This window comes from Myodes glareolus, chromosome 20 (genome assembly GCF_982192425.1).
Source record: "Myodes glareolus chromosome 20, mMyoGla1.1, whole genome shotgun sequence".
NCBI classification, from domain to species: Eukaryota; Metazoa; Chordata; class Mammalia; order Rodentia; family Cricetidae; genus Myodes; species Myodes glareolus.
Window position 1 is genome coordinate 41403567 of NC_142045.1, and position 24461 is coordinate 41428027.

The 24461-nt window shown below is 42.9% G+C and overlaps 1 long non-coding RNA gene across 1 annotated transcript in view; it reads right to left on the bottom strand.

Moving 5' to 3' along the window:
• LOC125394012 (uncharacterized) overlaps positions 1–24461 on the bottom strand; it is a 42602-nt gene that overhangs the window by 1431 nt on the left and 16710 nt on the right. Inside the window, exon 2 of the long non-coding RNA XR_007230051.3 lies at positions 505–752. This is a non-coding gene — a long non-coding RNA (uncharacterized LOC125394012). The remainder of the gene's footprint in view (positions 1–504; positions 753–24461) is intronic.

Sequence of the window (24461 nt, forward strand, 5' to 3'; positions counted from 1 at the left end):
GGTCCCCTGGTGTGTCTTCTGATGTATACGGGAATAATTGAGAACCACATTTTAAAATTGACTGAAAATTGCCTAGAATTATGGATATTAGATCAGTTCAAGACAGTGATGTCTAAGGTGGGGTTAGCAGTCAAAAAAAATCCATGTTTAGAACCCTTTAAAGCTGATATACATTGTCTTCCTCTAAGAATCCTTGAAGCTTACTGTATCTTGCATCTATTTTGGAATAACCTGGAGAGCATCTTCAAACATGACCACAGATCTCCACCTCAAGTTCTGAATCAGAAAGTCTTGGATAGGGCCTGAGGCTTTGCACTTCCAATAAATCCACAAGAGCTTCTCTCCTTGCTTTGACACCCTGACCTGTGGACCCTCTGACTGCTAAACATGCACTGACCTAGGACTGAGCAAGCAGGACCCATCAGGAGGAAGCCCATGTGTTGCTATCAGAGAAACATAACCACTCGGCAACTTAAAAAAAAACAGGATTCATGAATCTCTTACCACCCCAGACAGCACAGTTCAGAATCCTCATTCAGGAACAGGAACTTTCATTTTGTGGCTCCCTCATTCCTTAGGATTTGATTTTCAAAGAGTTGGCACTGGGATTCTGGCCCACGCAGGCTCCATCCAGGGAGGAAGGAGTTTAGGCACAGCAGTCGTACAAGCCTGGGAGTACAAGGTGTCATTTCCTTTTCCTTTCCAGTGGCCATGGCCTGAGCAGAGTAACTGCCGAACTGTCCTTCTCTGCTCTGGAATATGATGTGGAGAAATAGATTTGATGGACATTATTCAGTTCTTGCAAAAAAAAAAAAAAAGGACTTGCCTTATGAATCTTCTTCTCCCTGCCTTCCACACAAACTGAATCTGAACCACCTTGGGTTTTACATACATAGCTCATGTCTTACTGGGTAGACGCAGAAGCTCAGCTTCTCACACAGGAAAGACTCCACATATACGATTAATCAAAGCACCCAGAGTAAAGTCATTAACTACCCATACTGTTTAATTCTTCAAAGTATACCAAGAATAACTGCCTCATTAATCGTAAAAATGTGCTATAAAAATATAATTATGAAAAAATACCTTATGGTTTTGATTATATCACACATGATTGCTACATCACCACCATTTGGTCATCCCATCAAACCTAAAGCTAAAGATTATTTTAGCCTGTGTTTCAAGTAAGGAAAGAAAATGATAAAACAAAAAAAAGATTAAGTAACGATCACACTCTCAGTAATTGGTAGAACAGAATTCTGTGCACACATGCATGTGACTACAAGTCTTTGTTCATACTATGGTCTTCAAAGACAAACACAAGCTTATAGCGAATGTGTGGAAGGAGTCGCCCTCAGATGTTAGGCAGCTGTGTACACACTAATGTCAGCTTCACACTGCTGCCCCAGAGACAGTGACCTGGGCCCTTACATGAGAGCGAGCTGGAGGCCAACCTAGCTGGAAGCTGAAATTGTCTGGGGAAATTGTCTAGCCTGAGTCAATGTCTAGACACACCCTAGATAACCAATCAATCACCTGTGGATTCACTACAGAAATTTTTATCAGCTATTGATCTAGAAAGCAGGCCGAGGATGAAGGCCTTGAAAATCACATTCTATAGGGAAGCTTTACACTGTCATCATCTTAAACATGTGTAACTATTAAAGGTCACCTACATTTGCATAACACCTAAACTGTTTTCAAAACACATTCCCGCAATTTAGATAACTTTTGTTTCAACGGTTGAGACTCTACAACCTGGCACCACCTCTTACATGAACCTTTTCAGATATTCTTTTAATGCAACATCTAATGAAAATGCCTTGGATTGACACCAAGCTGGGCCTTACTCCACTTTCCCCAGGGTGACAGATATCGCAATTGTGCCCAAACATTGCAAAGGTGCCCCGAGGCGCTCTGTCATCTTCTGGCCTCCCCACAACTACAGTGTGAATCATATTTGAATTTTCATATCTAAATCCGCTGTTCTCAAAGAAAATATTTCTTCTCCTGGGAAGAAAAAAAGATGAAATATAAATCCCGAAGCTTACATAAATTTTAATGTATGGCCATCAGGAGCCTTGATTGAGTGTTTTCAAACATCCATACCCCTCTCCTTCCCCTGTAATGGAAACCCTGTAGATGAACCTATTATATAAGGACTCAAAGCCTGTACTAAAGCTAAAAGCAGTTCTGTGACTAAGTTCTGTCTGATGAAAAAGGGATGGAAGCCTCTTGTGAGACCCCTGGGAGGTCATCCTAAAAGGGGGAAAGCATGTCTTTTTACATCTCTTTTCTTCTTTCTGATGCCTGAACAGAAGGTACTGAATCTGGGCCTCCAACAGCTGAAAAAAAAAGATAAATGCTACATTCTGAGGTCAACCAATGAAGGAGGGCAGATGATTCCGGACCAACAATGAGCCCAGTCCTGCCGTTAACTGTCAGTGTTTCCCCTTCATTCCTGCTTTAACACACAGTAGGTCTGGTTGGGTCTATCCTTTGTGGTGGAATCTAATCCCAAATAATATCAGAACACTCAAGAGCCACAAAGTGACGAGAAAACCATTCCAGAAAATATTTGGACATGAAAAGTCAGGGCTGAAAGTTGATATTTTGTGATTAACCTGAACGCAATGTCTTTCTTGATTGCTCTTTCTTTACGTCTCAATGAGGGAGGGAAACAGGAAAATATACAACTCTCATGGAGAGAAACGTGTGAGTTTGGAATCACCTAGTGTATGAGAAAAAAAACAGTTGCTAGGTGAGTGTTGTCTGAAGCCTGCCCTGCTGAGGTGCATTTGCTCCTTCCTGAGAACGCAGAGAGGAGTGAGGCTTTGGAAGCTGACTTTCTTAATAAACGTGGTGAAGTATTTTTAAACGGTGAACACTGGGTAAACAAGACAGAGGGTAAAAAACCTTTTTGTTATGTGAAACAAAATAATTTTCCTCTGAAAGTCTCTGAATTATCCAGAGGTGGGCCAGGACCCCCAAGGCCAGGTGCACAGAGGCGTCTCTGCAACTCTAGGAGCCACTGCGGAACTCCTTTTGAGTTTGCGACACCTGCAGAGAGAGACTCAGCTGCTAGGAAGAGGGGCTCAGACTCTGATCGAGTCTTTGACAAGGGGAGACCCAAGTTTAATTTGGTGACAGTCTTATATCACACATAGCCAATGCGCTGCTGTGGGCACAGAAAAGGGAACAGACCCCACCGTATTGGACAGCAGAGAGAGTGTCAGGCCAGGAATGGGTTAAGAACACAGACAGCCTCCCTCCCATGTCAGGGGCATTCCTTCCTGGCCCAGATCCACTGGTCATGGTTGAAGTATGCTTGTCCTCCCCGCTCCCCTTCTGCTATAACTTCCTAAGGACTCTTACCAACTCAGACTCTTAACCTGGCTCTCAAAATACAGCAAAATTCTTCAACTGAACGCACCCAGAGAAATCTGTCATTATTAATGGTTTAGAGGCAGGACTAAAGCTGGTCCTATTAGATAGCAAAAGAAGCCGTGTAGAAGGCTAAAGGCCAAGGCTCTGTGAAGTCAAAGATCCTGATGGGAATAGTTGAACTGAGTGCCAGACGCCGACCTGTGAATACTGGCTTGAACTCACCTCTCCTTCGCTTTCTCATTAATTCCAGTTATTCCGTTGCCAGCTGTGACCTGCGGAGGTTGGGATGCCACCCACATTCGACAGAAACACCCCTAATGATGAGGCGCCTGAGCTGGAATCAACCCTTCCATCAGCCCCTAATCTACCCGCAGCCTCACCCTTCACTCAGACCCCCAGAGGTGGAAAGGGACACGTGACCACAGCCATCACCCATGGTTAGGAACATGCCTCGTACCTTAGCAAGGAGGCATTTGCTCATTGGAAGCCTATGACACTTTTCCTGGTCTTCCCATGCTTACAGTGCGGGAGCAGGGCAAAGCACAGACACCCTAGCACATTTCTAGCCAAACCACTGTTGTCTCCCATCAGGCGATGCAAAGCGTCTTTGCTGGAATGTAATTATTATTATTTGCTTTCTTAAAAGACCAGTTCAGAAATCTGGAATAATAATTCACCTCACAAGAAATTTTCTCATTATGTATTTATTCCATCCCCTCTGCTCTTTCAGAACCTTATATTTGTAGCTAGGCATGCAATAATCTCCCCGAGTTTCTGGAGCAAGCCTTTTTCTACTAGTGTGATTGCACACAGCAACTCTTTATTCAAGAAGGAAAAAGGTTATTAAAGCCGGTGAAGGTCTTTCTACATTAAAATAAAGAGATAGAGCTGTGGCTGCCGCCCGAAGGCGAGGTAGAAGGTGTGTGGGGGGTGCCAAGCTCTCACTTGACCCGTCCGGTCCAGCACATAGCCAGAAATAAATCTAAAAGTCAATTTGTTAATAATCTTATTTGCAACGTGTTTGCTTATTTTTTTAATATCTGTTTATTGTGGTTTTGGTGTCCGGGCTTGTTTTCTAAATGGAATTCAGGGAAGTTATTAAAACCTGGTGCTGTTATGTTCTAAGGCATTCATCTGTCACCTCAACTCCCGAGCAGAGGCTTCAAAGAGCTTCAGAGGCCAAGCTGAGGAGGAGGTCCAACATGGGAATCTTTATGTTCCCAGCCCCTGGCTATGGCTCCCTGAGCATCTTCTGGTAGATGGAACCGGAACCGGTGTTGACAGTATTATAAAAGAGACCCGAAATTTTGATCCTTCTGTCTGTCACTTCCCCTTCTCTTACGCCACAAATCTCAACAATTCTTTCTCTTAATAAAATGTATCCAGCTACACTGAAATCCAGATATTTCACTGATTCTTTACATCATCCTTTTTCTGATGCATAATTTGCCCCCAAAGCATCCCTACTGCCTGCAAGACTGCAAGAAACAGAATTAGCAGCCAGCTCTGAGCACAGCACGCCACAGACATCACGAGGAAATACAACAGAAAAGCCATATTAAGCCATCTTACTGGGAGTTATCAGGAAACAAAATGAACTAATTATTATTTCCTTTCTTTGCCTAGTGATTTGCAATTCCTAGGTGACACCTGAATAATACTAACGGGGTTCAAGGCGACCCTTTAGACAGTGACCTTTGCTCTCCCCATTTCATTTGCCCTGAGTGTTAATTGACTTTGAAAAAAGCACTGTATTATCTTTTTAGAAAAAAAGAGAAAAGGGTAGACCTGACTTGTGAACGCCAACATCCTACAGCATCAAAGCGTTGTTTAAATCCTCGCACAGCAGAGCTGAGCGCTGTCCGGGAGAGTGTGAGATTTAAAAGGTGAAAGAAAGCGGCAGAGAGCCATAGTTTGAAAGAGCAGCAGTGCCATCTAGAGGCCATAACAGGAACAGCCAGATTCCGTCCTGACGCCGTGCCAGCAGGGATGTCATCTTGACCCAGCCTTGCCTGCGGTTCTCACCCACTAGATGCAGAAGTCACTTTATTCTTTATTCTAGCAGGGCCGAGTTGATGGGGACACTTGGGCGTGAAAGTTCAGGAAAAGCAATCCTCTGCTTCCCCCAGCCACTGTCGGGCAGGAAGGTGCCAGGACAGGGCTAATTGTGTAAAGTGGCTTTTCTTTGATTCAGGTCCACATAGGGAGTTCTCGTTAGCTGCCTGGCACAGAGTCGCAGTCTCCAGATCCCTCTGAGCTTTTTGATGTCCTGCTGTGCTTCGTGTCTTGTCCCACCACATCAAAGCATTCCCTTCTTAAGTGAAACCATGAGGATACTTAATATACTAAATCAAACCATTGTAGACATTTTTGAAAATAAGCATATTTATTATACATAATATGTACACTATATATTGAATATATAAAAAGCACATAAGATATAAATAAAGGGTAATTTTAGGCTTCTGAGAAAATGCAAGGTGGTTGGGGGGATGAGAAAATGAACGTATTAATATTATATTAATATTTCCACAATTAATGAAGACAGATGTAGAAGGAAGAATTTACCACAGCGCATGCATGCACACTGGCCTGGGCAGACAACTGTTTAATTCTGAGTAGAGATATAAGGTGTTGCTCTTAATTTTTCTTTTCTCACTTGTTGACTTGGGGGATAGGATTTCACTTAGCAGCACTGGCTGGCCGAGAACTCGAACATTATGTAGATCAGACCGGCCTTGAACCTCCAACCTCAGTTTCGAGAATGCCAGGACTACAGGTCACAGCTGTATCTGCTGAAAACATCTTTCCCTTTGGAAGAGATGTAAGGGGGAAAAAAGAAAAAAAAACACGTCTTTTTTCCTTATCTCAAAATCATGCCTTGAAATTGTAACGGTCTCTTCTTGCTAGAGCTATTCATTTTATTTTCTAGGTGAGTGTTTGGTAGGCATGTGCATCTATACACTACACACGTCCTCGGTGCCTGCAGAGGTCAGAAGAGGGGCACTGTATTCCCGGGGACTGAAATTACAGGTGTGGGTGCTGGGAATCCAAGCTGAGCCTGCAGAGAGGTCAAAGAGTCCTCGTAACCATGGGGAAGTAAAATAGTTAAGCATGAATGAATGAATGAATGAATGATGTAGACCTAAAGTTGCTCCTGATTAAATCAGTCACAACTAGTACCTAGGGTAATGGTGAAAACCTGTAAGTAAAAGTTTATGATATTAGGGGGACAAATTTTATCATAGCCAACACTGCTGTCTAAATATAAAATATCCACTTTGTCTTTTGCCTGGAGCTCTATGGTAGTGAGTTATCTAGGGTTGTTAGGTAAATTCCTTAGGTTCCTGTGGGTTTAGTGTTGCTGTTCCGTGAAATGTATTTTTACTTGCAGAATCCTGAGCAGATGTGTGCTCCCCACACACACTCTTCCGCGCTCTCCAATTCCCTTTTGTGTGTCATCTCTATCTCTCGGCATTGCATTTCGGGTAATTTATTGAAGCTGTCTCTTTCAACTTGCTAATTTCTTCATACACGATTTCCACCTGTTCCCAACATCCCGTTAAAACTGCCTGTTTACTTTTTCGTTTTAAAATTTAAATTTTTTTTCATTTTAGAAAGTCTGTCGCTTTTCTATCTTCCGGGCCATGTTTATTGCCCTACTTCTGTTTCATTTTTAAATATCCTGTTTTATTATATTGTTTCTGTTTTACCTAGATGTATAAGGGGGAACCATCAATGCACGTGAGTGTAGGTACCCGTAGGTGCCAGAAGAGGGCATCAGATTCCTCAGAGAGAGGAATTATTGATGGCTATGGGCTACTAGATGTGGTGCTGGGAATCACAGTCAGATTATTTGTAAGAACAGTACAAAGTCTTAATCACCAAGTCATCTCCCCAGCACCAACACAGTAAATATGCTGTTCTCTGTTCTGTAACTAGCACTATCCCTAGTTGAAGGCTTTTGAACTTGACACATCATCTCTTACTTCCGACGGTTCTCACTATCTTGTTTTCTTCCCTGTGTACTTGGGGGTTTGAGCTGTGACCTCTCATTCCCAATAACATCCATGCAGTTCTTTGAGAATAGAGTTGAGGACAGATTCCTCCAGAGCGGAGTTTGTATTGGTTTATTTCCCTCTCCAAAAACATAGCAAACTCACACTTCTTTATTCATTAACCTGCTCTGTGTCTATAAATCCTAAAGGGACTACTTCTCCTTCGCGCTGATAGGGACAAGGAACTAGCAGCTCTCTTGGCTTTCATAAAGCAATGACTATTATTTCTAGTCATTGTTATGCTCATCCTAAGGGTACAGGGATCTTAGAGTCCCATTTCATGTAGATTCTCTCTTACAGTTCTTAGACATTTCCTCACAGAGAAGTATCAACTAAAGGTCAGGGCAGCTGGATTGGCTGAACGCCTCATCTTGAAAGCCAGCCATTCTCAGATCCACTTATCCCTCAGTACCGTGATTTTTACATGGTCTTGGCTTCTGGGAATTTCTTACTCTTTTGGTACCATTTTCTATGGCTATTCAATGGAATATTTTCTGTTGTTTTGAGCCAGAAAGTCTATCATATAAAACAGTATAATGAAGGTACAAGCCCATTTGCATTTGCTCTCTATATAAGTCTACGCAGGCACCACGTTCCCTGGTGGTTGAGCTGTTCCAGCCTTCTCTAACAATAATCAGACCTAAATGTGTGGGTACGGCCCTCCACTGCAGCTACCCCTTTCTCAACCATCAACTGTCATTCGGTCCTACTGGGCTATACAGCATTTCTGTCCCACCAGTTCCCAAGCTTTGAGCACGTTCTTTGCTGGAGCATTCGTCAAGTCCTTCTCATATTTCAAGTGTCTGTGTCACATCCAGCAGAAAGCCTTCGACAACCCCACCTTGCCTTCTTCGCTCGCGTGGATCTGCACAGACGCGTCCCCTGTCGCAGCTTTTGTTATACTGTTCTATAAGTAGCTGTTCGTAGCTGTTTGCCATTCACGTTACCGGATTTATAAAAACGGCCGCCCCTTTCCTGGTTTGGCTGCATGTGCAGAATTTACCGCTCACACACCACGAGCATCCAGGCAACGTTTCATATAACAAGAAATTTCCCGTCAGCTTTTCCGTAATTGCGAGGGGGGGCAGGACATCATTGCAGCTGAATATTTCGGTTGCTTTTGTCTCCAACTGTTTACCAAGGGGAGGGCAATGGACTTACACTCATTTAAGGACATCATTTTCTTTCAGAACCTCGTTCTCATTCTAAAGCAACCATCTCCCTCAAAACGTAACACAGACCTGAAGCTCAGATGACCTGTTGTAGGAAGGTACCAGCTCACGAAAGCTTTGGGGATTCTGCCTCTACTATCTACGAAGAATGCTTTAATTCCTTCCTTGCAGTCCTTGCCACACTGGAAGGAAACACAACAGAAGACTCTTTATAAGGTCTTTGCACCTGACATCTCCAGAGAGTATGATAATTTGGCTTTCATTAAAACCGCAGGCAGACCTTAGCCTGGCCCATGCCTAAGGGAACGCTGCTGATCTCCCTCCTGGTTCTCCCTGGTCCCCCAGTCACCTCTGGGCCTACCGTCACTGGTTTCCGTTTTGACTTCTAATTCGCCAACTCCGGAATTCATGTGACATTCCCTTTCCCATTGGAATTAACTTAAGAATTTGACTTTGCAGATAGCATACCCGTCGTCCCAAAATTACCCACAGCTAAATTATTTAAACCATCCTCTATCATTCATTGTGATTTCTCTAAATACAGAGGTAGTTAGACATCCAACCATTTGATTTTGATGAAGTCAGAGTACAGTGACTGGTGATAGACGTGATGCAATTTTGCACAGTGGGCACTGTTCTTTAGGGCCAATTGAGTGTGCTGGATGGCATAGATTCTAAGCCACACTCAGAAAAGAAAATTACAAGAAATGAGCTGAATTTAAAAATCATGAAATACAAAGCACAGATGTATTTATTCCCTTCATGGCCTCCATGTTCAATTCTCGCAAAGGCTTTGGTTGTATTGGTATGTGCTGGAAACTTTAAAAGTTCGGGCTCAGTGAGAGGTCATGGGGAGGGGCGTGGCTTTTGAAAAGGCCATTGAGACCCTGCCCCTTTCTTCATGGCAGTCAAGAAAGAACAAAGAGAAAGGCAAGAGCTACCATAAAGTGAGCAGCTTTCTCTCCACACGCTCCACCACGATACTCTGCCCCGAGCTACAGAACCAACCAATCAGGAAGCATGAGCTCTGAAACTGTGAACCAAATGGAACTTTTATCCTTATAAGGGGATAGCTGTGCATATTTTTGTCACAATGGCAGGATGCTAACAGATGCAATGTCTAATCTGAGAATCCACAATAGCATCAGTGACACCCTGAAAATTCTAGTCTTTTATTCCTTTCTCTAGAAACTTTTAAATAAGGAGGAAGAAGCAACACAAACTTCTGTTTCCTTATTAATTATGCCCTCCAAGAGAACTGACGGACCTCCTGACTCGGCTTCAGAACTGCTATTTTAAGACTGCTGCACCGAAATGAGACTCCCAGGCTTTCCTGGGATCTTAGGACTTCTAATATTGGATAATGCCTGTGGAAACTTTGTTTTTAAGTCAGGAATGGGGCTCTTCTTTCTCACTCTCTGGCAGCAAGCATTAAACTCCTCTTTACAAGCTCTCAAATGCATTGTCTCTGCCTTGACACATTGTAGCCATCTAGGAAATTCTCTGGTACCCATGGGGATTCCAGAGTAAAGGAAAACAAACATGTAACGGGCTTCCCTGGGGTCCCCAGCGACACAGGCACATCAGAGGCTGGGCTAGATTTAAATCTGTCCAGTGTCATGCTCCTGTGAAAGTACAAGTGAAGGGACTGTGCATTTTGAGGTATTTTTTGTTCCTCTTGAGAGGTAAAATTCTATTCTGAGGCCGCTGCTTTTTTTTTTTTAAAGGCAATTGCATGTCGTTTTTTAAGGCTCTCTGCTTCTAGACATGAGTCTCTTGAACAGGAACGCATCCTCCCGTGAGGGAAACACGCTGTGAGAAGGTACACTCTGAACTCCAAGAAATGGGCTGCTCGAGTGGATAATGACCCGGACAGGCGAGGGAAGCCATCGGCAGCTGCTGAGTGGCAGCGTAGGGCATGGTAGGAAGTGACTTTTAGTAAGTCGATGGCTCGGCATTCGTATTGATTTTGGCCGCCCCACTGACCTCAAAGGAAAATACAGTAAGGCGATAGAAAGTGTTTACACTATAAGATGAAGAAATCTGGTCAATACAAGGCGAGAAAATAACTTTAACGCTAATAATGATGGATAGAGTAGACTCGTGAACAGATGGAGATTTTCACCTCTCGGTTCTGGAAAAGTCTGAATAAATTAGTCTTAAAAAAAATGTATAAGATCACAAAAGAAAAACCTTTGAGAAGCTGTGGGTCCCAAGTAATTTCCCTGGAAGTTCAATGTGAAACTCACGTTTCCGAATACGTAGGGACAGAATACTCACAACACTGGCTGTAGCTTACACAAGAACAGCTGAGATTGGGATGTGTGCAATGCTACGCATGTGTCCTTTTAAACTGACACAGAAAGAAATAGGTGCCCAGACAGCATTTCATAGACTTAGCTATGGTAGGTCCAGCCCTTCTCCCCCATCTCCACGACGCCCTCTCTGCCCTCTCTGCTTGTATCCTCAACCACTGTATACACTTCCTGCTTTCAAGTCACATGTGTTCCATGCCCTCCACACGTCCTTCCTTAAAATCTATTTGTCTTCCCTCGTTTGCCTCGTTCTGGTTTCAGGTTCTGTACCCACACAGGTAGAATATCCACAAGAGGGAACATATGGTAACTACCTGTCTGAGCCTGGAATACTCCACTAATAGTGTATTTTCCAGTTCTGTCTATTCATGGAGGAACTGGAGGGTGTGTAAAGGAGCCTGTGTTGTGAACCAGATGATCCAGAAGAGTAGCTGCTTGGGGAGCGTAATGTGGTACCCATGGAGCCAAACTTAAACTTAAACAGAAAAAAAAAGCTTTAAGCAAAAATATAGCTTTTTTTGAAAAGTAGTTTTAATTTCTCCATATGGAGCCAGAAGTATATGCAGTCACAGATGTCTACCACAGGGACAAAGAGCCCGATCTGGAGAGAGAGCATCACATCAGAAGAACTTTCAGGCTCCTTCGCTCTTGAGATCATTTGTACCTATTTCAGCCTTTGCTCACAAATACAAACGTGATAGAGTTTGAGCTCGTCCCCCTCACCGTTCCTTTTGGTGAGAATACTTTGCAAGATACACTTTAATAGATGATGTCCCCTTATGTTAAGTCTGATCAAAGTAGATTTCATAGAACCATTATCTAACACCTGCTTTAACCTGTGCTTGGAGGATCCAGCTAAGGAAAAGTCAAGCGTCAATAGATTAACGAGAGAACAATTTACCTCATAAAAGTAGACTATAATGGGGGGGGGGGGGTGGAGGACAATTTTCCCTTGCTGGTCAAAGCAGACACAGGCTCTCCATCTTTTAGAGCTCTAAACCAATACTTGGAGATCCAGTTTTTACTGGAATAGTAAGAGTTAAAAGAGGATGGAAGGAAGGTGGGGGGAACAGAGGGGAGGAGTAGGGGCTGAAAAGAAGGGAAAAGAAAAGAAGGGAAGGGCAATGGGGAGAAGGGAAATGGGTTCCAAGAGAAGTACGCAATCTTCCCTGGGCACTAAACACATTTAGAATTTCTCGACTGCATCTCTGAAAATGCACATTAACACAAGAGTTTTCAATTCCTAAAGCTGGGAGACTTCTTTCCCATGCCCATTCATAGAGTGAACTCCTGCGTTGGAATTTATTGTAAAACAATGTCGCTGAGCAGGGGGAAAAGGAACTGAAAGATGAGTTTCAAACCTATTTTGACAGTAGCCTTTGGCATATAGCAACTTGATACACAGGGACTGGGATCTATAATGCACAGGAGGAGAAATAGAGACAGAAAACCCAGAAAGGGCAGATTACACAAAAGGCCACGAGAAGAATGCCTGAAGGCGCTCTAGGAATCTGACCCTCTGTGGCTTCATGGTAGAATGTATAGGTTTCTCATGACACCATTGAGCTGTTCCTTAAAGAGCCTTCCTGGACTATTTTCTCCCCGCCGCGGGTGGCTTTAGCCATCACTTTGCTGGGAAGAATGTAATCTGCTCTCCAACCGAGAGCAAAGGTGAATTTAGTTGTGCTCTTTCTTCTCCTGTGAATAGCATCCCCCTGGCTGCTTGCTGTAATGCCAACCTTTCTAGCCTCCGCCCCCTCACCCAGGCAGCATCTTGTCAGTTTGTAGGGGGGTTGGTTCCACCAGATGGAATTCATCCAAAACACTACACCCACCCTGAACTGTGACATCCAAGACAACACCATTTCCGAGGAATCAGTTGAGACTTGGCACAGCCGAACTGTCCTTTTCTTAGACATGGCTGCCACTCAGGTCAAAGTCAGACCCACTCAAAGTGAGTGAGTGTGGATAAGATTGAGAGAAAATACCGCAGTCTGTTGAGGCTAACAAAGCCACCTAATGAAGAGTAAGAGTTCTGAATGCCTTACAAGGATTCTAGCCTTTGGATAAGCTGCTCCTTCCTGCAAAACATCTTTAGAGACTCCCCAGTCACTGCCAAAGGGCTCCTCTGCAGAATTCTTCAGTTCTTGGACAGAATGTGCCTATTCTTGATTGTTCCTCTCCTTGTGAGTGTGTTACTGCAGTAGTTATGGTTGGATCCTGGACCCTGGGAACCCTAAGAAACTAATCCTCTGCCCCCATCTGTCCTCAACAGGTCAGTTAAAGAGGTCAGTAATAGTGAAAGGTAGGGAAAGGAGTTGTATTCTAATGGCCACACTGGAAGAACTTACTAAGATTCCGGAAGTCACTAGTCCACCTAGAAGCTCCTGATATGAGGCTCAGGATGGATATAGGCAGAGGTTGCTTGTGTAAGTCATCCTGGTGAAAGCACCCTGCCTGACCTAGTGTTCTCTGAGTTCTGGTCTCTCCTGAAAGATGGTCTGATGAGTTGTCAGACTGTGAGAAATCTCTTATTCCTCCTCTGTCTGGCACCAGACTTCAGCTTTTGCCCTGTGAAGGACTCCAGTGTAAGTAAGTATCAGTGTCTTGGAGATCATTGCCAAATAGTCGGCTAGCCAAAGAGCTATAGCACACTGTCTCTCTTCACTCCTGACAGAACAGCGACAAGTGCGCTCCCAGGCCAAACTTAAGCAACTTCCTCTCTGGCGAACTTTGCATATTCTCATCTGCCATCTTTTGTTTCAGCTCTGATTCCCATTCGATTTTCTAATTGCCCCATTTAAAAATCTTACCCAAACTTCTTCCATTTCAGAAGAATGTGGTGTGCACATTTGGGGCAAACAGAGCCCAGGTGGGGATTCGGGTAAAGATAAATTTGAATCATTAGAAAAGCCAACTTCTCTGTTTTTCCTCATCCGTAAAATTGATACCGAGTCTGGGCAATATTTTGAGCCCTGTCCAGCATTTGAGCAGTTCTGAATGCCTCTCAGAATATCTGCCACATTCTGCTCTATCCCATGGCTTCTTGCACACAAGTCTTTGTCCTTCTACCACACACTACTGATCAGATATTAGCTTCTTGCCAAGGTCCTTCCCGGCCTCCCCCTGCAAACTACACCGTACTTTAAAGTCTTATCCATCTGACTTTGCCTCATGGTACTAAGACCATCATCACTACTCCACACTGTTCGGCATTTATTTTCCTCCACGTGGATGCTTCACAGGGAGGGGGTTCTTCTCTGCCGCTGACCTCATCACCAGCCTAACACTTGGCAAAGAGCAGCTGTGTGATAATATTTGGCGAATGAATGAAAGATGTAAGATCCCTCAGGCCAGTGATAATTTCCTAGCTAGTATAAAACTGCAATGCTGGCAGGACACTAAATTCCCTTTATTAGTGACAAAGACTCTCAAGACAGCCAGGCTCACAACAGAGCCTGTGGCCGATCATCTAAAGAAGAATCTCACTTATCTCCCCAACATTCCATGCTTTAGAATGCCTCTTTCACAGCCAGGTGCTGTTACCAGCACTTGGAAGCCCCACCTTCTGCTCCTCGTCTCCCTGATGAACTTCTGTTACCCTGAGACCTCCCTGGAAAACAGTATCAGGAGCAAGACTTTCTAGCCACATAGACCTAGGGATGATGCAGTCATTGGAAGGGCAGTCTCAGGCATGTTATTTGGCCGCTGGGGCCTCAATTGTCTGATTTATAGCACAGAGATAACAAGACACACATAGAGATGCTCCCAGGGCTCTTCTTGACTGGTGCTTGCAAATGGAGAATGGAAAACGCAAACCTGTCATGGTGTAGCACACCTGTCTGCAGTCTCAGTTCTGAGAAAGTAGAGACCAAAAGACCAGGAGTTTAAGACTGGTCAGCACTATACAATATTGTCTTAAATTTGATTAAAGAATTACCGAACTAAGGAAAACAAAACTAAAATAGAAAACACTTTGCTTTCTCTGTAAAATCATCTTAAACTCTCTCTCTCTCTCTCTCTCTCTCTCTCTCTCTGTGTGTGTGTGTGTGTGTGTGTGTGTGTGTGTGTGTGTGTGCATGTGTGTGTGTGTTTTATCATCATCGTCATCATCATCATTACGTAGCTCTCTCTGACTATGCTGGAACTCACTATGTAGACCAGGCTGACCTGGAACTCACAGAGATTCACGTGCCTCTGCCTCCCGAGTGCTGGGATCTTAGGTGTGCACTACTACCCCGGCCATCTTCTCTGTGTGTTTTGAGACATCTTACAGATATTTGTACTAAACCACTTATCTGCTGTTTGAAATGAGGTTAAGGATGGTCGCTGAGACTGAGCTGGACCTGGAGTCCCAATACCTAGCACCATGCTGACAAAAATTATGATTCTGTATTTGTTCATTAATTAAATGAATCAGTGAGAATTGTTCCTGTCCTGGTTGACCTGATTCCTTTGCTTATGTATCTAGATGATTATTTCCTCTTAGGAAGGTGCTCTAAAACATTAATTCCAACTGAGAGCTCCCCCACCATGACTATCAGTTAGTGAGGTCTCAGGGGCTCTCCCTTTTGCTCCTGAACAGTAAGTATCACAGGAATTCCTCTTTAACGCCGTGTTCGCTGTCACTGGCTTCCTTTACCAGACAAATTGCCCATTCTCTCCTTTGTGTGTGCAGCACACACAAGTCAACAAGGCACAGACGCGACTACAGGTTCTCTTTGAGCCGCGTGTTGCACTTGTCTGCTAAGCTACAATTAGGCTTGATTCTTTAAATAAGAAACATAAGTGTCAACAAAAGTGAAAACATCAGGCAACACAAAGGGCAAGTTGATAAAACTAAGGACCTGTAACTGGGCACATAAGGAGGAGAGACTCATTTTGGGTCTCCCTGAGCACAGGTCAACAGCAGTGACAGCGAGTTCAGTGGACGAGCTCCTAATTTCCAGCCGGGCTTCGAGCACGTGTTCATCTATGCTTATGCGTTTGAAAGCAGCACTGGCAGGTAAAATGAGTTGGGTGTGGGATTATAATTTTAAACGGTGCTCTCAAAGATATTATCGGCCATTTTAATCTAATTCTAAGTCTAGGCTGAGCTCAGGAGGGTTAAAAGCAAAGAAAATTATTCCTTTTGGAGGCAGCGATTTTTATCTATTAAATCACGCCCCCACCCTGAGAAGGAGACGGTGTCATCCTGACCATACTTTCAGCAGAACAAAGAGAATTTAGAGGTCTGCTGGTGCAAATGCAACTCGAAACTATCATAAAAGATGAAAATGCCCTCTCCAGATGAGAAAGCAAATTGAAAATAACATCGTGCGGAAGGGCAGGAGAGGAAGCGCGCTGGTGATTAGATGCTGCCAGCCAGACGTCTAAAAGCTGCCCTGGGCACCACCTGTCACTCAGTCTGCACATCTGTAAAATGGAGATAAACAGCTCACTCCTGTCCTCACAGGAGAGGTGAGGGATTAATAAAACCAGGCAGGGAAAGGCACTTTCAAAACGCACAGATGAAATACAGTAAAAATAAAAAGCAGAGACATCTACTCAGAAATTCTCTTGCAAAGATTCTTGATATTCGGGCAGATTTCTCTAGGTGCTCAAGGCCCAGCCCCAGGAGTGGGACTTTTCCCAGCCTTTGTGGCAGAAGCAAACAATTCGCTGTTTGATCTGAAGAGCAGTGTGAGACCTCAAACCCTTGCTGACCACCCAGGGTGCAGTTTCAGCTACAGCACACACAGAAACTGGAAAGGCAAGAGTCTACAGACGGCATCACAGATGCTCAAAGAAGATGAAGTGTGAAGCTAACACACACCATTTTTTGGCTGTACTCTGGTCTCTGCCTTTTCCTTCCCTCCGCGGAGTCATTTGCTAACCACGTGGAGTAGACAGTTCTTCGGCATCTAGCTTTGGGTCTGATAGGCACAGTTTAGGCGCTCCAAAGACTGTATGCTCTCATATTTTAACTAAACTCAATAATCCCTGTACTCCAGGTTGTTTAAAATATTACAAAAATATGTAAAGACTCTGAAAATAGGCGCAGCCCTATTCCCAGCAGGTAAGTTATGAAGCCAAATGGTATATCTAACAAAAGGGGGAATGGATAAGAAAAAGAGACAGATGTGCAAAATGGAAGATTTTTAGCCATGGAAGAAAAGAAGCTATGATGTTTGAGGAAAAATAGATCTAACTGGAGACAGTCATATTAAGACAGTCTCAGAAAGACTTATGCCATATGCTTTCTTTCATTGTAATTCTCAGATCTTACAGATACATAAAGTCACATGACACAAAGTGAAACTGTCTAAGGAAATGAAGGAGACTAACAGGAAGGAGAGTGATGTGGAAGTAATAACAGGGTTACTGGGGTGCGCTTGGAACACATTGCGTATTTCTGCGAAAATATTCACACAGTGCCAATGCATAGGCACAATGAAAACGATTTCTTAATTCTAAAAAACCAAATACTACAAACTTCACTAGATGTCAGGGTTGTCAGAAGAAAGCCTTCTGCCTCCTAAGTCAGATGAAGATTCACAGAGAAATTATTCTGGTACTGACTGGAGAATGCAGCAGCACACTGATTCGGGCAGTTGGAAGCTTACAGTTGCCCTTGGGCTTTGAGTCACTGCAACAAAGACCTGAGATAAACAAGTTAACGAGCATACAATTTATTTTCTATGGTTGGGGGAGTTTCTGTCCACCATCAAACTGGACCATGGTTTCTGGGTCCAGTGATGAGGCAGAACATTTAAGTGGAAATGTCGGAGGGAGGGCCGCATATTGGTCCCCAGCCGCTCAGCCCCGAAATAATCACACAGAAACCATATTATTTAAACCACTACTCAGCCCATTAGCTCTAGCTTTTTATTGGCTAACTCTTAGCATATTAATTTAACCCATTTCTATTAATCTGTGTATCACCACATGGTTGTGGCTTACCGGGTAAAGTTTCATCCAGCTCCATCAGGGCTACATGACTTCTCTCAACTCCTCCTTCTTTCTCCCAGCATTCAGTTTAGTTTTTCCCACTTAGCTCTGTTACCCTATAGCTCTGTTATAGGCCCAAAGCAGTTCCTTTATTAACCAATGATATTCACAGCATACAGAGGGGAATCATGGAAAGATGTGGAGGACCTGCCAACCTCATAACAGTCTGGAAAGCAAGAGGAAAGTCAGGAATCATGGAAGATGCTACAGGACAGGCCCAGACTTGCTTCCAGCTCTTCCTCCCTTCTATCACTCTTCAATAATCCTTTCACATGGTTTCTCGGGGATCTAGACTATGCACAAAAGTAGAGACCTCAAGAGTACCGGGCCCTGGAGTCCAACCCTGCCTTTTGGGAAGACACCTCATCTCCAAACCACAACAACAGTGAAACCAAAACAAACAAACAAATAAATAAATAAACCTGGCTTCTCAAACTCAGTAATGTAAAGTAAACAACATCTCCCAAAGAAATTACTCCAGAAATAAACTCTGAACTGTATCACTAGAGACATAGTGTGCTAAGCCACGAGATAACACTGCAGCTCCGTAGTCAGAAGACTGAAACAAACACCTTGTCCATTGCTTTATGTGGCCAAAGGCAGATGACAAACAGAGGCCAAGACTCTAAAGAAGAGACACACTGTGGTTAGTGAGGGTGTGCAGTACACAGCCACAATGACTCACACGTTAGAAACTCTGTACCAAGAGCAGCAGTGGCCTTGTCAGACTTAAACAACCATGATGAATGCAGCTAGAGGAATAGATGCTGCCGTAGAGATGCGACTGCCTGGCCATCATGCTGTTTGTGTTCATAGCTTACTAATCAAATTATTTAGAACAACTGCCTTCTATGCCATCAGCTCATTGATTGGGGAGACACAACGCTGCTGTGGTTTGTGGGTAAGAGCTTGTGGAGAAAGCAAGCCAATAAGCCCTCTGATGCAGGATGCAGGATGGTGATGGAATGGAAGAGAAAGCCATTCTGACATCATCTACTTTTGACTTACAACAAGAGTCCATTCTAGCATCTAATCCTCATGAGCATAGCCCCTTTCTAAAGGGGGAAAGAAGGGATGTGTAAGATGGCACCTTGGTACTCTTCACTTGGACCCCATTACCTGGGTAGCAAGTATCATTCAAGTCTTCAGGCAGCGAAAGTGGTCCTGTGATCGGCTGTTATCAGTCCTTCTGCCTGCCTTTGCCATACCCTCAAGCATCCTTGAAGCCTCATTAAAATGGCAAGAAAATGGGTTCAGAGCACTATCCCAAGTGAAACACAGCAAATACCAGGGCAGAAAAACCTCACAATTCAGCGTTATTCCTACTTATGAAAAATAAGTATGTTTATAAAATTGGGCTTAGAAAGAGGCAGGATTAGCAGCGGTAGCATCAAGATTGTGGGACAAATGATAACATTTGGGGTTTATTTTATGCCACTGTATTTTTCAAGATCTAAATTATGAGCAACCACATTTTTATGAGAAAATAATTCAAAGAGTAAAATTCATTGCCAGTGTTTTATTGATCATAAAATGTGAAAGTATCCATTAGTAGAAAAGACTCTGAGTTGCGATGCCTGATATAGTAGTTGTTAATGAAGGAAGACACACAGCTGCACTTTCCCCTTTCTGCTAATAATACCTTTTTTCCAGCTAAATTAAGCCCACACTCAGAGCTCAGCATGCAGCTTCAGATATGACCAAAATGAACAAACTACTCTGTTCACGTTGCAGTACTCAAAACTTTGCTCATTTTCCAGAGAAAAGAACAGTTGTCCCCACAGTTTGGGGAAAACTGAATAGCAAGCAAATTGTTTCTAATGTTACATCATACGAAGTGTTAATTCAAAATGTATCAGAGATCTACATATAGGAGATACAACTGTAAAACGCAGACAAAAGGCACCATGACGTAAGAGTTAGCAAGGCATATTAGATATAATACCAAAAACACAAACAATAAAAAAGTTGAATTGAACCATATTAAAATTAAACATTTTTTATCAAATGCTCAAAACACAATGAAAAGGCAACCTACAGAATGAGAGAACACATTTATAGATCAAATCTGATGAGGTAATATATTCAGATTATAATGAGCTGTTATATTAAACAACAAAATAAGTCAACTAATAGAAAGTTAAAAGACTTGAATAGACATTTCAACAAAGATGAAAAATACCCAATAATCATGTAAAAAAACACTCAGCATTGTGAATCATCAGAGAGATACAAATCATAGTGAGATATGATGAGGATGACAAGAAAGAGGGGGAGTGGGGGAGGAAGGGAGGGTAGAGAGAGGGAGAGAGAGAGGGAGAGAGGGAAATAAAAGAGAGAGGGAAGGAGGGAGAGAGGGAGGGAAGGATGGATGGAGGGAGATACAGAAGAGAGGAAGTAACAAAGAAAGGAAATAAGAAGTACTTGCAAGGATGAAGAGTATTTAGAAGTTTGATGACAGATGGGGCACCTGTGACAACTGTAGACTCCTCTAAATTTAATGCAATTACTATGTGACCCAGTAAAATATACTTCTGGCTACATATCCTAGATAATTGTAAATAGGAACCTAAGCACATAATTGTATAACTATGTTAATATCAACATAATTCATGGGAGCCAAAATTTAGAAACACACCAAGACTGTGTGCAGTGAACATATACACAAAAACCATCAGGGACATAGAAAAAAATACTATTCAAAATCTAAAGGGAAGGAAACTCTGATGATTGCTCAAGCATAGATAAAACTTTAAGACACTGTGCCAAGAGAGATAATCCGATCACAAAAGGAAAAACTATTTTCATTTCATTTACTTGAGGTATCTAGAAGTCAACTTCATAGAAATAAAAAGTGAAAGGTGATTTCCAGCTTGGAAGGTAAGGAAAGTGTGTGATTGCTGCTTAATTTTAATTTTACAATATTAAAAATATTGGTAGATATTTGTGGTAGTGGCAGTTATATAACAACGATATTTTCCTTAATGTGCACTTTAAAATGGTTCAACAGTCGTTCAACTGATTCCATGGCTTGAGCAGTGAGAAAGGGAGGGGACAAGTGTGGATAACAGGATAATTAGAGTGTCTTATATATATGAAAGGAAATGCCAAATGAACCACACAATTTTATACCATTAATATGTGTTATCTTTGCTCCTTTAAACTGAGTGTCCTCATTCCCTCTCTCGCTTTGACAAATCAAGTTCCTACTCTGGACGTGTGTGTGTGTGTGTGTGTGTGTGTGTGTGTGTGTGTGTGTGTGTGTCTGTCTGTCTGTCTGTCTGTGTGTCTGAGTGTCTATGTGTGTCTGTGTCTGTGTGTCTGTGAGTGTGTCTGTGTCTGTGTGTGTCTGTGTGTGTCTGTGAGTGTGTCTGTATGTGTGTCTCTGTATGTGTGTGTGTCTCTCTGTGTGTGCGTATACAAATGTATACACACACACAAACATGCAGAGTAAGCAAGAGTCTTCCATCATTCTCAACATTATTTTTTGAGGCAGATCCTCTCAGTGACCCTCAAGCTGAGTGTTTTGGCTGGCCTGGCTAGCCATTCACTCCTGGGCTCACCTGTCTCCATTCCCTCACAGTAAGGTAAGTTACAGGCATGTATGGCCTCTGATTTCACATGAGTATAGGGACCTAACCTCATGTCCTCATGCTTATACAGCAACTATTTTGTCCTTTCCATTCAGAACTTCTGAGTAAATACTCTCTCTTCCCTTAGTTTCTCTATCCAATGTAATTGCACCTTCACCTGAATCTTAATTATACTCCAGAGTTTTTCAAAGTATATGACAAAGCATTTTTAATATCTGATAAATTTTAACATACATAAAAATATTATAGAAGACATGCTAAACTATGAAATGTATCTGAGAAAAGAAAAAGTGGTCAACCAGGATCAAGCTATAAGCATATGACCTTGTAGTTTTAAGAAGAGCTAAGCAAAGCCTGGATCTACCTTGTCTGCAGTGAGCACTCACCATTTTGAATAGTTACCTACAAGCATTCCTTGGCTAGCCTAGGAGCTCTTTAAGAACAAGGACCAACTCCTAATCACTTTTAGTAAGCTCAACAGTATCAAGTACATGCTCAACCTCTATTTACAGAATTAATAGAATAATTAATCAAATAATTTGGGGCTAAATTCTAGCCTTTGTTAACCAAATGTGCATTGATAATCTGGAATTATTGTATATAAAGCCCCTGAAGAGGTATCCAAATTGACAAGATATTCAGTCCACTCATGTAAGACAATTTGTTCAGAATCATCCAAACTGACTTTTATCTGAGCATTTTCATTAGCCTTCATGCTGGCCATAGATTGGCTATGGTATTTTAGGTGGTCACCCTCAGTGTCTTGGTAAAGATGTCAACACATTAACTTCTGCAGAAATGTTTTCTCCTGTTTCTATTTGAAAATTTAAACCAGTATTTTTGTGACGGTGACCTTGTTAAGCAGCACCACCAGTCTGTCCGACTTGGCCCACACTCTGTGTCTGAGGTTTCTAACCCTGTGTATTTTATAACAGCTGATCTCAAGATCAGGCTTAGGGAAGTATTTTCTGATCTTTATTTTCTACTCCTTAAGTTTATTTGAGGACTAATTGGAAATGTGTAGTAGAGTCTGCAGCATGGATTTTTTATTAATATCACAGCACTTAACAGATATGTATTTCATGCTCAAATATTGTATTAATCTCCAAATATTGCCACTCTTAAGCACTTGGTTAGGTTTACTTCTGTTCTCTACTTTTGGAAATAATGCTCCAACTGACCCCAGATTCTTTTGAGGAGAACCGAGTTAAGGCTGTAGAACACAGCACATATTGCTTCAAGGATAAGCTATGGTTGTATCCTGCCCACACCAAGAATAGGAATTTACATGGACAACATGCCAAACCTTCAACCTTACAGGGACCACACTCCCCATGGTCCTAGAAGTCTTTGAAGCCTGCCAGATCCGTGAGACACTGAGTAGTTTTGGAAGATCCATAGGACTCTTGCTCTCTGCCAAGCAGTTGCTCCTGTGTACAAGCCTACCCGTGTCGGGATAAGGGTAGAATGCTGCAGTGTTGGATGGATGTCATGGTTTTAAATGCAAGGGCATGCACTTTCTCTACTTGACTCAGAGCTTCCAAAGGTTCGTCCCCTCGATCTTTAACTCGTTTAACTCCATACTATATAACTCACGAGATGAGAACACAGTATCCAGCACCTTGGCTCAGATGCCTGAGGCTCAACAGGAAAACCTATGAGAGAGTGTTGTAAAGATCAGTTCTCAAGCCTCAGCCCCCTGGGGTGCAGGCACCAGGTGGCACACTCTGGCCTTTCTACTTGTATTCTATGGTGGTTCTAAGGTAATTGCTCCCCGGGTTTGAATTAAGTTCATTCCTTCACATGAAGCCAGAGCAGGCACTGCACACCAAGGAAGGCTAATCTTGACTTGGGAAATAACTAAGGTCTTTTCTATTTCAAAGTAAAAAAGGAGCGAAACCCAGGAAAGACGAGAGGGATGTACTTTAAACAATTTGTAGCTATTTTACTTGATTTTCCCTTGAAGCAATGACTAACTGTGCTCCCCGCTGCTGGTATTTTATCAAGCTCAGTTTGTTGAAAGCATGTATTATGTCCCACACAAGCAGCATCTTTGAGTTTTCTTTGTGTGCGTCCCTGCTGCCGTTGAACGCCGTGAAGAGCAATAGTAACACAGCACCAGGATGAACCAAGAGTAGGGCTTCTGCTAGATACTGCAGCCTGGATGCAGAACGCCCTGCTAGGCATAGATGGATACCAACACAAGCTCTTTAGTGTGAGTTAGTGCTAGAGAAAGAAAGTAAGCAGGAACCTCTGGATGAACAGGCATGCCAATGATGACCTTTGCACCATGAAGACCCAGACAAAAAACTATGTTATGTTCAACCAAATATACCTGACCCTCCCACAAGCCACCCACCGTCTTCCTATAGGCAATCATACAAAGGGATCAATAAATACAGTCCCATCGCATTGGTTTCATCGTCGTATAACCTGATTGGCTTTCTTTTTTATTATTTATTTATTTATTTATTTATTAAAAATTTCCACCTCCTCCCCACCTCCCTTTTTCCTCCCCCTCCACATCTCCCCCTCCATTTCTAGTCCTAAGAGCAGTCAGAGTTCCCTGCCCCGTGGGAAGTCCAAGGTCCTCCCCCCTCCATCCAGGTCTATAAAGGTGAGCATCCAAACAAACCAGGTTCCCACAAAGTCAGTCCATGCAGTAGAATCAAAACCCAGTGCCATTGTCCTTGGCTTCTCAGTCAGCCTTCATTGCCAGCCACATTCAGAGTGTCCAGTTTGATTACATGCTTCATCACTCCCAGTCCAGCTGGCCTTGGTGAGCTCCCACTAGATCAGTCCTACCATCTCAGTGGGTGGATGCACCCCAAAAGGCTGAAGCCTTGGAAAATATTGTTCTAATGTTGCCATTAGACATGACCTTCAATTCTCTATCAGAATCATAGTTCCTGGAATCCTTTCTCTAAAAAAAATAGATTCTTCTCT